General features: G+C 37.7%; 1 long non-coding RNA gene across 4 annotated transcripts in view; it reads right to left on the bottom strand.

Annotated features, from left to right (window-relative positions):
• LOC306655217 overlaps nucleotides 1-12,854 on the bottom strand; it is a 53,527-nt gene extending 40,673 nt beyond the window's left edge. The window contains exons 1-4 of one of the 4 annotated variants that reach the window (XR_013762237.1): nucleotides 12,654-12,854; nucleotides 6,363-6,492; nucleotides 5,451-5,820; nucleotides 985-1,647 (exon numbers count right to left, since the gene is read on the bottom strand). This is a non-coding gene — a long non-coding RNA (uncharacterized lncRNA). Of the gene's footprint in view, nucleotides 1-984; nucleotides 1,648-5,450; nucleotides 6,493-12,653 lie in introns of those variants that run through there. The other 3 variants (XR_013762236.1, XR_013762238.1, XR_013762235.1) reach the window with 3 other exon arrangements.
• Between the last annotated feature and the right edge of the window lie 2,090 nt (nucleotides 12,855-14,944).

The following is a 14,944-nucleotide window of genomic DNA, read 5'->3' as shown; positions in this document are numbered from 1 at the left end:
CTGACCTCCAGCTTCCTTTTCACATGGACAGGAACCAGAGGAGGTGTTTTACAGTCTTGGAAGTCTACATGGAGCATTATAGGATATTGACAGCAACAAATCTGATTCCACCTTATCGTTCCTGTCCTGAGGAAGGAACTTGCCTGCAAAATTCACAGTTGCAGCTTCAGGCCAGGGAGCAGCTGCCTTGTTGGGTTTCAGGTCTTTTCTGTTTCCCAGGACATGCCAACCTTGTCTTCCTCTGTCTACTGAGCTCTCTTTTACCTCCAGCTATATTAGATACTTGTATTACAGATTTTTAGAAGATACCCCACTCTTTTAGAACTGCAGAATCTAAAGATTAAAATAAACTTCAGAAATCACCTAATCCCTTGCTTCTCAAAGTGTGGTCCATGGATCAACATTATCGGCATAACCTAGGAGGTTGTTAGAAACATTGACTCCTAGATCCCATTGCATGCCAAATAAATTACCTTATGATTTTTCAATGTTTCCAGATAGTTCATAAGCACATTACAATTTAAGAAGCATTGACCTAATTCAACATATTCACTGATTTAAGGATGTTTAAAAATAATATGCCATGCAGGTAAATGACCTGGAAATTTGGAAATTCTGGTTTATCAGAAAAAAATTCAGACATCAGTTCCAATGTGATGTCCAATTCACATGTGAACTTAGAATCAAGAACCATGGTTAGCTCTGAAGCAGTGGCTCTCAAAGTCTGGTTTCCAGACCAATAAATCAGTATCAGTTGTTAAAATGCAAATTTTCAGGCCATAGCTAAATGGACCACATCTGAAGCTCTAGAATTAGAGAAAAACAATCAATGTTTTAACAAGTGTTCCAGGTTACATATTGCAAGTTCCATAACTACAGATTTAAACAATAGGGATGCCCCAGTTCTCACCCTGGAAAAATGGAACTTGGCCTATACTGCTTTATAACTGTTTTAATGTATATTCATTTAAATGAAATGAAATATTTTATTCCTTGGTTGAAGTAGCCACATTTTAAGTTTTCAATAGCCACACATGGCTAGTGTCTGCATATGAAACAACATAGATGTGGAACATTTCCATCAACAGAGAAATTTCTAGGGGACGGTGCTGATCTAGACTTCAGATCATAAGGACACAAATATTAGCAATCATAATCAGAGCAAAAACACAATGACAAAAATAATAATTCACATAAAGTGGTTACTATGTGCTGGGTATTGAGCTAAAATACCACTTGATCTCTTTCTAATGTATGGATTCCCCAAATATTATTAATTTAATTGTTGCCTTTGGGTCTATGAAGAATTTTAGTGGTATTGAGGAACAGGAAGAAGAGAGGGGAAAAGAGAAGAAAGAGAAGAGTTATTCTCCACCATTGAAAGACTTTGTTTGAGGAAATGAGCTAATGTTTATTCAAGAGAACAGTTGTAGTACAAAGAAGCTGTCAGACCACAGGGAGATAAGCCATTAAAATACAGCTTCTATAGCTTTTCTCTCTTTCCAATACTAGATGTTCTATGGAGTATTAGAATTCAAGAACCACTAAATAGTGCATATGGAATTCTGTTGACTGAACCTTTTTGTGCATTTGCATACAGAGTTGAAGCTTTCCTCAGTTAACCTGCTATAATAGATGTATCTGCTCCTGTCAACAAAAAAAATTGCCTTTAGTTGTGTGCTCAATGTTATATTGCACAGACAGTAGATTCCCTTCCTCCTGCCCCCAAGCTACTTTGGTAGGCTTACATGTTATCGCCTCCTTGTGCTCTATGACAGATCCGATCTGCACTCTCCCAGGTTCTAACATGCAGTCAATCTGTGCTCTCTGACAACTGCTAGGCCTAAAGATGCAACTGGCATCATGGCAGCTCTTTTTATCATGGGGTTAAACTCTACTGATCACCCTTTTGAGATCAGAACTCACTGGGCATAGCTGCTCTCTTTTCTGGATTCTGGAAGGCATGCAAGCTGCTTCCCCTATCACCTCTGAGACCTAAAATTAAACATTTACAAGTACTTTACCAAAATCCTAGGGGACAGGAAGTTCCATCCCATTCTAGAAGCCTAGAAGTGATGATCCATTGTTCTTCTGGGACACAGCTTTACCAAAACCTCCACTTTTCATGATTACCCAGCATGTTAACATCTCGCTTTGAAGCACTGATGCTTCTCCAAGGCACAAAAGGTTGATCAGGAGGTCTCACTAAAGTGGTACCTTCCATTATAAACAGAAGGTCTATCTCAAAGGCAAATTCCAGTCTCCACCTGCTTGAAAGCCCCCAGGGTGCGGTGTTCCCACTTTCCAAAAATTAAGGCTTGGCCTTCATTATACTTTTTATATTTTACCTCCCACTAACCAACCAGTTCATCTCTACTGAGACCCAATACTCAGGTTCTCTCCCCTTTTCACAATGAGAAGTGAATAAGACACAGAGGGAATGTGTTTATCAAGGTGGGGAGGGGCGTGGCAGCCGGGGGCTCCCAGGAGGAACTTTATTGCTTCCTCTTGTGAGTCATGCCACATTTTTATAATTGTTGAAACTTCTGTTCCACGACCTGGGTGCTTAGCAACAGACGCATAGAAGTTTTATGCTCAAAGCAACTTAGAGGTCTTCTAGCCTAGTAGATTTTCAAATATATTTTAAAGCAAAAATCTATCTTAAAACAAAAGCTTTCATGGACACTCAATATATGAAGCAGAATAAGGCAATGCTTCTCTGGTAGAAACAAGGAGAGTCAATGGGACTGTCCCACCTTCTCCCAGGTCTGACTTTGAGCTCCACTGAAGTCATTGATCTCATTCAACTTCTTATTTCAGATATGCAGAATTTAAGATCAAGTGAAGTTAAGCAACTTTAAGAAGCTAAATTTGGATGAGCCTAAAACAGACTCATACCTTTTGGTCACTGGTCCTGCTTTCCTTTGGCTACCCCACAGTGCTTGTAATAGGGTAATTGTTCATATCTCAATAAGAAACTCTCATGAATGACATCCTTTCACTATGAAATGGGAAAATTGCTGATTCAATCTTTCCAAATCTAGCTATTAGGTTCTGACTCATCATACTTCCTATGAAGGCAGGTATAGAGTCTTTAAGTTTTGGGGTAAAAGGGGAATATATGAATGATATTACCTAGAATTTCAGATACAGGTTAAATTTTTGAATGCCAATTTTGCCTTCAGATAAAAAAAGACTTTGGGAACCCTTGAAATCTTGCCATATATTTTAACCCATTAAGGAAATGTTTAATACTTTCCTTAGATGCACTAAGTTACATACTTTATGGAAAACTGTCAATATGCCATTTTCTGTGTTAAATTTTTCACATATGGCTTCTCATTTTTTTCCTACAACAGCAATACGAGAAGGTAGATTTGTGGACAACCAAGGTTCAGGAAGTCATGCATGGTCAAAGGCACTTGGTCAGTAAGTTAGATGAACCTCCATTGTTTGGGTCCGGAGACTGACCCCTTGCCAACTTTATTGCACTACAACATTGGGATACATAGCTTCTGAGATATTCTTTATATGGTCACCATTCAAAAGGATGCAAAGAAAGCCAAAAGAGTGGGTTTCTCACTTCTCCTTTCTTCACCCATGCCACTAGTTCTACAAAATAACCTGCTAGTAATACCTTGGGAAAGTAGTCTATACTGCTTTAATCAGGAATAGCAACTTTTACCATCTCACCTTTTTTATGGCCCAGCCTTGTAGTTTGGGGTTAGAATGAGGGATTGTAAACCAAATTGAGCCTCTTTGCCAGCGATGCTCTCATTTCTATGCTCAGGACTGTTTCACTAAGAGGTTTAGAAAAAGAAACAAGACACTATTCAGGAATCATATAAAGACCTAGAGAACTGTATTAACCACTGGTGTGACCAAATTTGTAGGCAGGGGTTAGACCAGTGCCATGGTAGAGAAGGGAGAGACCCAGTAGCCATAAAAGCTCTTCCTGAGAGTATTGTGAGATGTGACTTGATGTTACCCTTCTCTTAAGCCTACGTTCTTTAGAGGTTTTACCAGTTTTCTTGTTCCCCTTTTCTACAAAATACTTAGCGTTATCTGTGCTTACTGTTTGCATTTTTTTTCCCTTCTATTTTTTCTTGAACTCACTTTACTTTGGTTTGTGTTTGTTTCAGTGTTTTTCCAGTATGGGGAATTGAACCCTTCCCAGGTGCTTTAACACTGAGTGACATCCCCAGCACTTTTTATTTTTTTACCTTGAGACAGGGACTTACTTCACAGAGAGAGCATTGGGACCAATTCCCTGTTGCAGCATCAGGCACATGTTCTTCAGTGGGGCCCCTTAGGGACAGTGATCATTATGGCTGAATGTGTGCAATTTGAAAAATGCTTATAAGAGCAGCAGTAAAAGACAGTTACAGGGAGGTTTCAAAGGCAGGTCCTCACAGTGGCCTTTACCATGGGACAGTCATTACAATGGCCTTAAAGGCTATTCACTCTCTGTGTCCTCACTAACAGTTTGGCCTTGAACTTGCAATCTGACTGCCTCAGCCTCCGAGTAACTGCGATTACAGATATGCACCACCATACCCAGCTCTAGTCAGGTTTTTATCATCCCCAACTCTTGTTAAAGTCATCAATGGATTTCACACAGCTAACCCAAATATCATTTCCCAGTCCTCAGTTACTATCTTGAGCTGACTACAAATTGTTCATTCCCTACTTAATATACATTTTTCACTTGGCTTCTAGCATCCTATTCTGCTCTGACCTTACTGCCTGGTTACTCTTTCTTTTGTTCTTTTCCTGGTTTCTTCTTAATTCTTCAACCTCTAACCCTTATCATGCTCTAGGAATCAGTTCTCAAACTTTTTCTCCATCTCTACTAACTCTAATTAATCTTGAGAAATCCACCCTATACTGATCACTCCAAATATTATCGGGAATTCCCTTTGAAATAGAAGTTTCATACCCAAGAATCTACTTTTCTTTTCTACTGGGACATCTAAAGGGCATCTTAAACTTAACATGTACAAAACCAAACTCTTGATAACCACTCCATCACACTGGAGTTCACGCGAATGATTCCTTCTTAAAAAATGGCAACTCCCTTTCTCCAGTTGCTCAGGAAAAGAAAGAAGACAGGAAGAGAGGGCGGGAGGGAAAGAAAACAAGAGAAACACTTGGTTGATCTCTAATTCCTCTCATCCTGCAGACCATTGTCCATCCCTCAGGAAACTCTGCCCTCAAGCTATAACTGAAGCCTATTTCTTACAACTTCTCCTACCCCAATCTAAACTTCCACTTATTTTCTGTTGCCTGCACCATCATGTAATAATTTGTATCTTGCCTCTTTTTCTTCTCCTCTTCAGCAGTTACTCAATATAATAATCCAGTCTATTAAATAAGTCAGATTGCATTATTCTATTTAAAATCATCAATTGACTTCTCACATAACTAAAAATAAAAACCAAAGTTCTCACCTGGTCTTTAAAGATATTCACTCTCTGTGTCCTCAATACTTTTCTAACTTTGTTCTTTACTTTCCCCACTAGCCTGTTTTACTCCAGTCACTGGGTCTCCTTGTTCTCTCCAGTTCATGAATCCTCCTGCCTCAGGAATCTTGTTTGCAGTCCCCTGTGCTAGGAAATCCCTTCTTCCAGATACCTGCATAGCTTGTTTCCTCACATCCAGATTTCTGCTCAGGCATCACTTAATCAGAGAGGCCATTCCTTTATCCACTTTAGGCAGTTGGTCTCCAAAGTCCCACTGAATCACCTCTTCTGTTATTCATGCTTTGATATCTCTATTTCCTTTTATCTGAAGGTCTCTGTGACTCTGACTTACTTTTGACTAGCATAATGCAGAAGGAGTTACGCTTAATGACTTTGCAACTTCCATTTGGATTTCTCCTCACCCTTCCTCACCCTTGCTCTGGTGGGAGGCAAATACTGTATAATAAATCTCATGACTGAAGTGCACTGTGCTGTAGGAAAGCTCAGAGAAACCATGTGGAGCCTGAGGAACAAAGAATAGTCATATGGAGGCTGAGAGACACCTGACCAAACTCCAACTGTTCTAGCCATACTCCAGTTGTTCTAACCATCTCAGCTGAGGGCCCAGCAACTTGAGTGAGGAAGCTCTGGTGAATAACCAGCCCATTCAGTCCTTCAGATGATTCTAGTTCTGGTTTCTGAATGACTGCAGCTGCATAAGAACTGTTGAGAACTGAGAACTATTGAGAATTGTCCAGTTGGGCTCAACCAAGCCACAGACCTTCTCTAGGTCCTAACACACTGAATCTGAGGGAAAAGCAACTGAAGGAAATGATTCAGGAAAATTCTATGAGAGACGCTCTAAACGTGACCTGAATGGAGATAGCTATTAGAACCCACTTGGACTCTGGTGAGGAGTTTCTGTCAGAGACCTGCAGGGTACCGGCGTCTCCTCCACTCATTTCTCAAAGGACTTGCAGGTTCCTCTTCACTCCACAAACACTGTGGAATATCTCCTCCTAATCAAGCACTGCAAATATAGTGAAGGAAAAATAGTTTATTTTCACTTTCAGTGCAGAAAAATTAAGAAAGAGAAAAGTGAAGAGAATAAAGAAAATGCTTTAATTGAAAATAAACTTTGATATAAAATTTTAAAGATTATTTAAAAGTTTGTGAATATAGTCATTGGTTTTGAAGTATAATTCAAGCTATCTTCTCTCATTTCAACAGTAGTGAAGTTGGCTTTGTTTACTTTTTTCTGTGTATACTTTTAGAGATTGGAGAAGCAGTCTCATGTGTATCCTGCAGTGGAAGAAATTCAATTAAAAGTCTCTTGGTTCACTCTTGATATGGACCAAGAATAATGACTTCACTGGCTTGATGCAGATGCACCCATGAAAACCCATCATTATAATGATGTCAACAATGTGCAAAATAACTACACTTCTTCATTCCTCATGTTTGCCAATAGCATCCATGTGATCCTAGTCTTTAACTAGTTAGGAATGACCTGGCTACAGCTAATGCCAACTGCCTCCCACTTCCTGTTCTCTAGAACAGGAAATATCAGAATGCAATAACTCATGCACAGCTGCCAAGAAATGTGTTGCCACTCCCTATCCCTCACCCCTTCCTCACAGCTCCACACCCACGGAAGTTTTCCCACATCAATTACACCCTGAGTTAGAGAGCAGCTAGTGATTCAACAGGTGTTTTACCTCTTCCTAGGACTGAGAAGGTTTTATGAATAACAAAGTTTTGTATTTCTATCCCTCAGGTTCCTATGGGAATTAGTGGACCAAATCACCCATGAAATGGGAATGAATACAGTCTGAAGGTTTTCCTTCCCTTCATCCCACAATGGAAACAGGTGGTCACTCATCCACACTGGCCCCAACCTGCTCTGGCTCTGTGTTAACAATGCTCGACTCCTTGGCTGCTTGGATATTGTAGATTAGTGCACCATGTCTGAAGGGATCTGCCTGTGAGCTGGGGGCAGCCATGGACCTGTCTCTGGAGTCTCAAAGGAAAATTTACAACATGTGAGTCAATGCGCAGATGAGCTCTTAACAAGCAGTTGCAAATGCAAGATAAATGGCATGCTAGAGTCACATTCTGGTGATGTACACCACCTTGACCTCTCTACAACTTACTCTGAAGTTATTTTTCCATGCTGGAGTGCATCAAGGAGACCACCCATTGATTCATTTTACTTTCCTGAAATGCTTATGATCCTTCATCCATGGGGTGGGTGGGGGAGAGGCTGTCCAGAGACACAGCAGAGGGATTTTCTTTTCTTAAAAGGGGAAGGTAATGATTATTTTTATTAACTTTGCATGGCTCTTACTTCCCCTGGAGTTTCCTTCCCCATGTGGTGGAACAAGAAGGCTGGAGGGTTTCTCTCCTGTTGCTGCTACCATGCCAGCTGGAGCTTCCTGCTTGCTTTTAACCTTAATGGGTTAACTTCATAAAACGGCAGCTCTTTATTCCAGCTTGAGATTTCCCATCATACTTTAGGACCAGCGAACCGTCCCTTCTTTGATGGCACCTTTTGGCTCCACAATAGAAGCCAATTTGTTAGACTTCTTTACAGGTCAGGGGCTGCGGGAGGATGTGGAGGGCGCAGCAGTGGGCACTGGAAAATGAAGTTGTATTCGCTTGGCAAATTATACGTCTGCTGCACTTTATGGGCCCTGATTTCCTTCCCTCTCCCTTCCTCTCCTTCTCTCCATCCCCTGCCCATTCTCCTGCCTTTTCTTTAAACTGAGGAAGCGTGTATATGAGATATCGTCACATATCCAGTTAATGTAGGTTAATAGATTGATTCCAGTGACACGGATCATAATGAACAGTAAATTGTTTTATCTCTTAAGTCTTATTTGGTCAGCCAGGAAAACATATGAGGTAATATGGCTTGGACTAAATGGACCGTATAATAGATCTCCTTCTAAAGAATAAGGACAGGGGTGACAGCGCCTCTTATGATTAATGAAAATAATAATGGTCCTGAAATTGAAATTTTTCTAATTTTTTTCCCTTCTCCTCTCTTGACTGCCACCAAAAACTTCAGCCAAAGGATGATTTGTGTACAATAACTAGTTCTGATTTCTTCGTTGGCTAAGAATACACATTTAGGCAAGGGGGGCGGGGTTAGGAATGAGTTGGCTTATAGAATTCAAAATAAGCTACTTGGCTGGGGGAGGCTTAGTACAGTTTTTTTTTTTTTTTTTTTTTTAATAGAGTTCTGATGCAAAGATCTCATACACAGTGTGAGATTTGGGGTAAAAGTCTTTGGCATCAGATATATTATGGATCTATCAGATTATTTACCTAGACTGACGCATGCTCTGCCTTTAGATTTATTTTTAAACCATGTCTTTTCCCCCTTTCCGTTTTCATTTTTCTTTGGGCAGAGCTTTGTTTTGCTCCATATCTCCACATCAGGGCCTATGTCTTCTCATTGCTTATCAGAAAAAGCAAATACTGGTGTCAATTTTTCACAGCCATACTTAGAAATTCCTTGGGAAGAAAAAAAAAGAGAAAATATTTTGATTGTTTATAAATACAAAGGCATTGACAGCAAGTTGCCATGTATGCTGTGCACCAGAGGTTTGCTCTATGAACACATGATGGCAGACCATGGACTCATGATGCCGTTGGAGAAGGATCCTGTTCCTTGAGAGATGATGGGAGAAAGGGATCAGGCCTTCAGCTTTCACCTGAATAAGGACCATTACCTTCAAGTCATTTCTTCCACACCGTGGACCACATATCATTTGGACAGCCGCCTGAGAAATGTGTTCAGGCAGCTGGGTGGAAGTGGTTCTCATAGCTGAGTCTACCTATCTTTCCCTCAGATTCTGGGCAAATCCTATACAAATTGATTTCTGAAGAATTTAACTTGTAACTATCTTAAATTGCTGTTTCTAGAAATTCTTCATGGTGATATGGTCTATTTTGTTCAAGTTTTCCAAAGCCAAAAGGGACAATTATGGAATCAGACAGCACCAATAGCTAACTTTTGATTGCAGGTCTTTCAGTAATCATTTGAGGAAAACATTTTCTTTGGCCAAATGTTTGTCATCTATGTAGAATACAATTAGGAGAGTAGCATTAATTACTAAATATGATTATTCAGTGTTATGTTGAAATTAAACTTCCTCTAAAGAACTCTCCAAATCAGTTCATTGATATTTTTACTTTTCAACCAGTTATCATAGCAAGATATAAAACAAAAGATTTCACATATAAATAAAAAATGTTAACAAGTATGAAGTCTATTTGGTACTTAAAAGGAAATATGTTTTTACTAAATTGATAATTAAAAAAACAAATAACAAAATAATAGATGACATGATTCTCTTTATATTTACAAGCTTACATATAATTAAAGATAAGATTATACATGATTTATGTGTTTACATATATGTACATATACTTATTCATGCAATTTGCCACATTATAAAGTATAAATGGTCATATATTTAACTTTTGTTAACCTTTGTTTTGAAAGTTGAAATGAGGAATTAATTATAAATTTTTTGAATATTTTTCTTGTTATCATAAGCAATCATTACTTTTATGATGAACTATAAAAACATCTGCATCTTATCTATTGTTCCTCTAGAAAAGTGAGATCTGTGAGCAGTGTTTGGAAAGTGCTCATTCTTTTAGAACCATTTGGTAAATTCCCCTTCCAGGGCTTTTCTTAATATTCAAAGATTGTCAAATAGCAAGGAGTGTTTCCTTGAAATAATAACATATTCTTACAAAATAAATTTGATCTGAACTTAAGGAATGAGAAAATCCATCAAGCATTCTATTGTGATATTTTTATATATGTTGTTGAATGTTATCATGTCATTTTGTTTTTATAAGTATACTTGAGATTTTTACACCTAACTCTTCTCTTTCAAAAGTGTTTTTATTAATTTGATTATTTTGTAGACAAAATCTATACTATCTGAATTTGGAAATACTCGAGTTGCACTTAGAATACTAAATATACTTAATGTGTGGACCTCCTGGACCTAAAAGGAATACTTTGGATGTTTTGTAGATTTTTTGAAATTGGAATAAATTCCTACTGGTCTGTAATGGTTAGTGCTCAGTATTTCCCAAACTGCAAGGAGCACTGCCTCACTTGTGAAATCAAGTTGTAGCCTGTAAACTGGGAAGAAGTTTTGGTTTGAAATCTTCAAACTGAAATTAGATTTTATAAATATTCTTAATTTTAAGTAGAGATGTTAAAATTGTTTATGATCGATGATGTTTAAAGTCATTGAACATCTTTGGAACCATCTCATACCAGAAATTATTGTATGACATGGTCACTAAGCATCAAAATTCCAAGTAGGTGAGCGGTGGACTGTCCATCTTAGTTTATGCTTCCAGGTGTCATTGATAGAGGACCCAGAGGAACCCAGATAACACTTATTCAACTGCAGTGTCTTTCTTTCATGTTTTGGTTATCCAATCAAACCATTAATACTGGCTTTTAAGTAAGCTCATATTTGTCAATATAAACAACTGTCTCTTAGATTTTCAATAGTTTATTTGATGAATTTAAAAAAAACGGAGGAATGAACTTTAAGAGAGATATGAAAAAGTATGGCTAGACATCACTGACCTCCTAAATTTGAGTAAAAACCTCAAGGACTCAACTTTTGTTGTGTATCTGTTTTCAAATTTGAAAATATTTTGTCACCATTTTCTTTTATTATTGGCATTTCTTATATACTAGTAAGATATTTATTTTTAATCACCAAAAGTATATAGCAAAAATAGAAATGAGATTTTACTTAAAATGGCCTACATGTGTAAATATCCTAAGGTTTTGATTAGCAAATCTTTGTTACAAACATACACATACATATGTACGCATTGATAAATATGTTCAATTTTTAATTAGAAAGAGGCTAAAAGAAAGAAACAAAAACATGCATAAACTGTAATTTCAATTTTGTTTAAAAAATACATATGGAATAAAAATAGTAAAGACAGTAATCATTTCCAGTTGTTAGGATTAAGATACCATTTTAATAAAGTACATCTTTGCATATTACAAAATTTTGACAGGGATGTATTATTTTATAATTAAAAGTAATAACAACTAATTATTCCTATGTGCTAGGCACTATTTTCAATACTTAAGAAAAATAGTATGTTTAATTCTCATAACCACTCTTTGAGGTAAGTATTATTTTACCTCATTTTAAAAATAAGGAAATAGAGTGTCAGAGATGTTGAGTAATTTGTTCAAGGTCATATAGCTGGTACATGATGTAGCCACGATTTGAACCCAGGCTGTCTGGCTCCAAAGCACAAGTTTTAATACACTTTTAAAATAACATAGACTATCCAAGCAGCATATTTGTGATTATACAATTCTCTAAACTAAATGTTGCTATCCAGGAGGATAACATTAGCTCAGGTAAACCCAAGTGTAAGACAGCTTTGCTCTTCTGTTTTCCTATGAAAAGAGGGCATGCCATTAAAGACTGGGCTCTGTACACGTTACCAAATAAAGTGTTTGATAGATCAATGTGGATGAACTTCTCCAGATGAACAAAGGAAGCAATTTCTGACCTCATGTCCTGAAATGAATTACAAAATTGTAGAATCTCTAGTTCAGCTCCAAACGTGGATAGCCCTTGAAGACAACAACCTGATTTAAATACATTTGCTCTTAGGAAAGAGTTTTGTTCAATGAGAAAAATTATATATGAAAGTAATCCCATGAGTCTATTGATCCCTAGTTTTCTCTTGTTAGATTCTTTTGGAGCTCCAAAATTCTGAATCTGAATATGTTCCCTTGCCCCCAAAGTTTGCCCCATCATCTAGGTTTCCAAGTGAATAGTACGGAGTATATAGCTCATCTTCCATTTTTGTGGGATAAGGACATCTGAAGATTCAATGAATTATGGATTAAAATCTTAAGGAGGAAAACAATTGAGTTTCTACTGAATATGTTCAGATTTTTTCCCGGTCATTATTCCCTTAACAATTCAGCATAATACTTGCAAAGCATTTACATTTTATTAGTATTATTAGTAGTGGGGATTTAAAGTAAACAGGAGGTATGGATAGGTTATATGCAAATATTGCAAACAATTTTATCTTATTCATATCTTTGGGAATCAATTCCCAAAGATATAGAGGGATGACTATGGTTGCAAATCATGCTCTTACCTGTTCCTCTGCCCAGTTTGGTGCATCTGTGCTCCTCCTCCTGAGCCCTAAGTGTTCAAGGATAATCATCATGTTGTCATTTGAACCAGTCTTGCTTCCTGACTACCCTAACCCAGAAAGTGTGAAAGACCAAGGAGTTCAGTCTGTTCTTTAGACTTTCACCCATGACAGCTCAGTTTTTTCCATCTGAGGCTACTTTGTTCACCCTGTCTAGCCTTGTCTCTACTTTCTTCCAGATCTTTCCCATTTATATATCTGACCCTTTTCATCCTCTGAGAGAGAAAAAAAGGAAATATTTTTTAAAAAACTAATTATGCCTGATTAGTATAAACATAGCCTTCATCTGTATCAGGGAAAAAGAAAGCTATAAATTTTTAAATTAAACTGTCATTTAAAAAAAAAATAAAACAATGTCAACAAGCATTGAAACTCTTATAATTACTCTGAAAAAGCTGTTCAAAATCTCAAAACTTTTCTCCTCCTTCTCTCATGCTACTTAGTTTTTTCTGAATTTCATATGCATAAATCACTACCTAAATATTACTTATTGCATATGTGTTACCAATGCTGCAGAAGAATTGCTCAGAATTTCAACCATTTTATAAGTTTTATTTTATTTTGAGCTTAGCTGGGAGCTTGCATAGCATTTAAGCATTTTTTTCATGGAATTCTCTGTTCTAGATTTCTATGACACTGATGTATTCTTTGCTTCTGGTACAGAATGTATGTCTTTCCATATTTGCAGATTCACATGTGAAACTTGAGATTAGCCTTCGGGAGCCTCGTGTTAATTAAAAACGGGAAATCAATGGGCCTGTGAATCCACCTTTTCCTGAGGTTGATTAAAATCCAAGTAGAAATTAAGACCAAGTTAAACAGAAAAAGAAAAAGAAAAAGAAAAAAAAAAAAACCTACATGGGTGGGAGAAATACATACAGTATACACACAACTCTCTCTCAAGTGCATACAAAATATGTTTTTTTCTTATTGAAGAAAAAAGATATTAAAAAATCCAGTGACTGATTTTGCTTCTTGAACCAAATCAAATATTTTCTTGTCAGAGCGCTCATAACTGCAGCCTGCAGAGGTCATGGCCTTAACTTTCTCCTTCAGATGGTCTGTGAGTGGAATGTCCTTAGGATTAAGGCTCCTTTTGTTTTCCTTGGGAGGGTTTTGCTTACACTGGCAAGCGCCTGAGACGATCCAAGGTTCTCTAGACTCTGTTTATTAGATTTTTATCTTCTTATCAGAGCCCTCCTTCTTAAATCATGTCAGCATTTTACCCCTCTTCGGGGATTCCTGGTGTTTTATTGTCTACGAACTGCTTGGGGGGTGGTTGGGGAGGGAGCTGGCCTAACAAATATAACATTTATATAATGGTAGGAATTGGGAGGATGCTGCCTTCCTTATTATTCCCACACTCACAGAAACTTCCTCTCCTCCTGCCCCTGAGCCCTGGGGAATCCCATGGCCAAGTCAGCCCCTGCTTATTTGTCAACAGGCTGACATGGCTTCTCTCCGGACAAACTGCTTTTCACTCGTTTTGAGTGACTCTTTAAACCCACATGTACTTGCTTAAGCCATTTTCAATCATCTGGAGAGACCATAGGCTGAGTGGCTGAGAGCTCTGAACCTAAGAATGTTCTTAGGTATTAGTCAAAGATGTAAACTGGTTGGAGAGGGCCCATTCATGTGCCTGTTCTTTCTCTCCACATTGGACTAAAATTATAAAACAGCCTCATGCACAAGTACCCCAAAATGGCCCAGCTTTAGATAAGGATGGGATTTTGTGGGACAGTGGAGAGAAAGGAGCTGGAAACCAGGAAACCAAAAGGAATTTTCTCTGCTGGGAAAGTGAATCATGCCTGTTCATTGCTACCCACATGACTCATAATAGTATTTTTTTTTTTAACCATAGTCTGAACACTCCAAGTCACATGTGCTTTTTAAAAAATCTCCTAACCAATAAGGGTAGCTAAAGAAAAATATTCTTGTCAGAGAAAAGATGTACATCTCTCCAGCCTGGCCGTAAAATGACTTTACTGTATTGTTATCCATTGCTTTCAATATTGTCCAAAACAGTAAAACAATTAGAATACAACAATTTCTAAAGAGACATGAGGCTCAAGGAGGTGGATTACTTTGGCACAAAAATTCACTTGGATATGAATTGATTTTTAGCTATTTCCCATACACTCATGTGAGAGGAGAATTTGATCTACAGTGGAAGAAATATAGTTATTAAAGAGCATTATTGTGCTTCCGAATGTTCATCCAACCTTTCAAAAAAT

The sequence above is a fragment of the Sciurus vulgaris genome, assembly GCF_902686455.1.
Source record: "Sciurus vulgaris genome assembly, chromosome: 2".
Lineage (NCBI taxonomy): Eukaryota > Metazoa > Chordata > Mammalia > Rodentia > Sciuridae > Sciurus > Sciurus vulgaris.
Note: the sequence above shows the minus strand (reverse complement) of the source record. Positions and strands in the feature narration are given on the sequence as shown.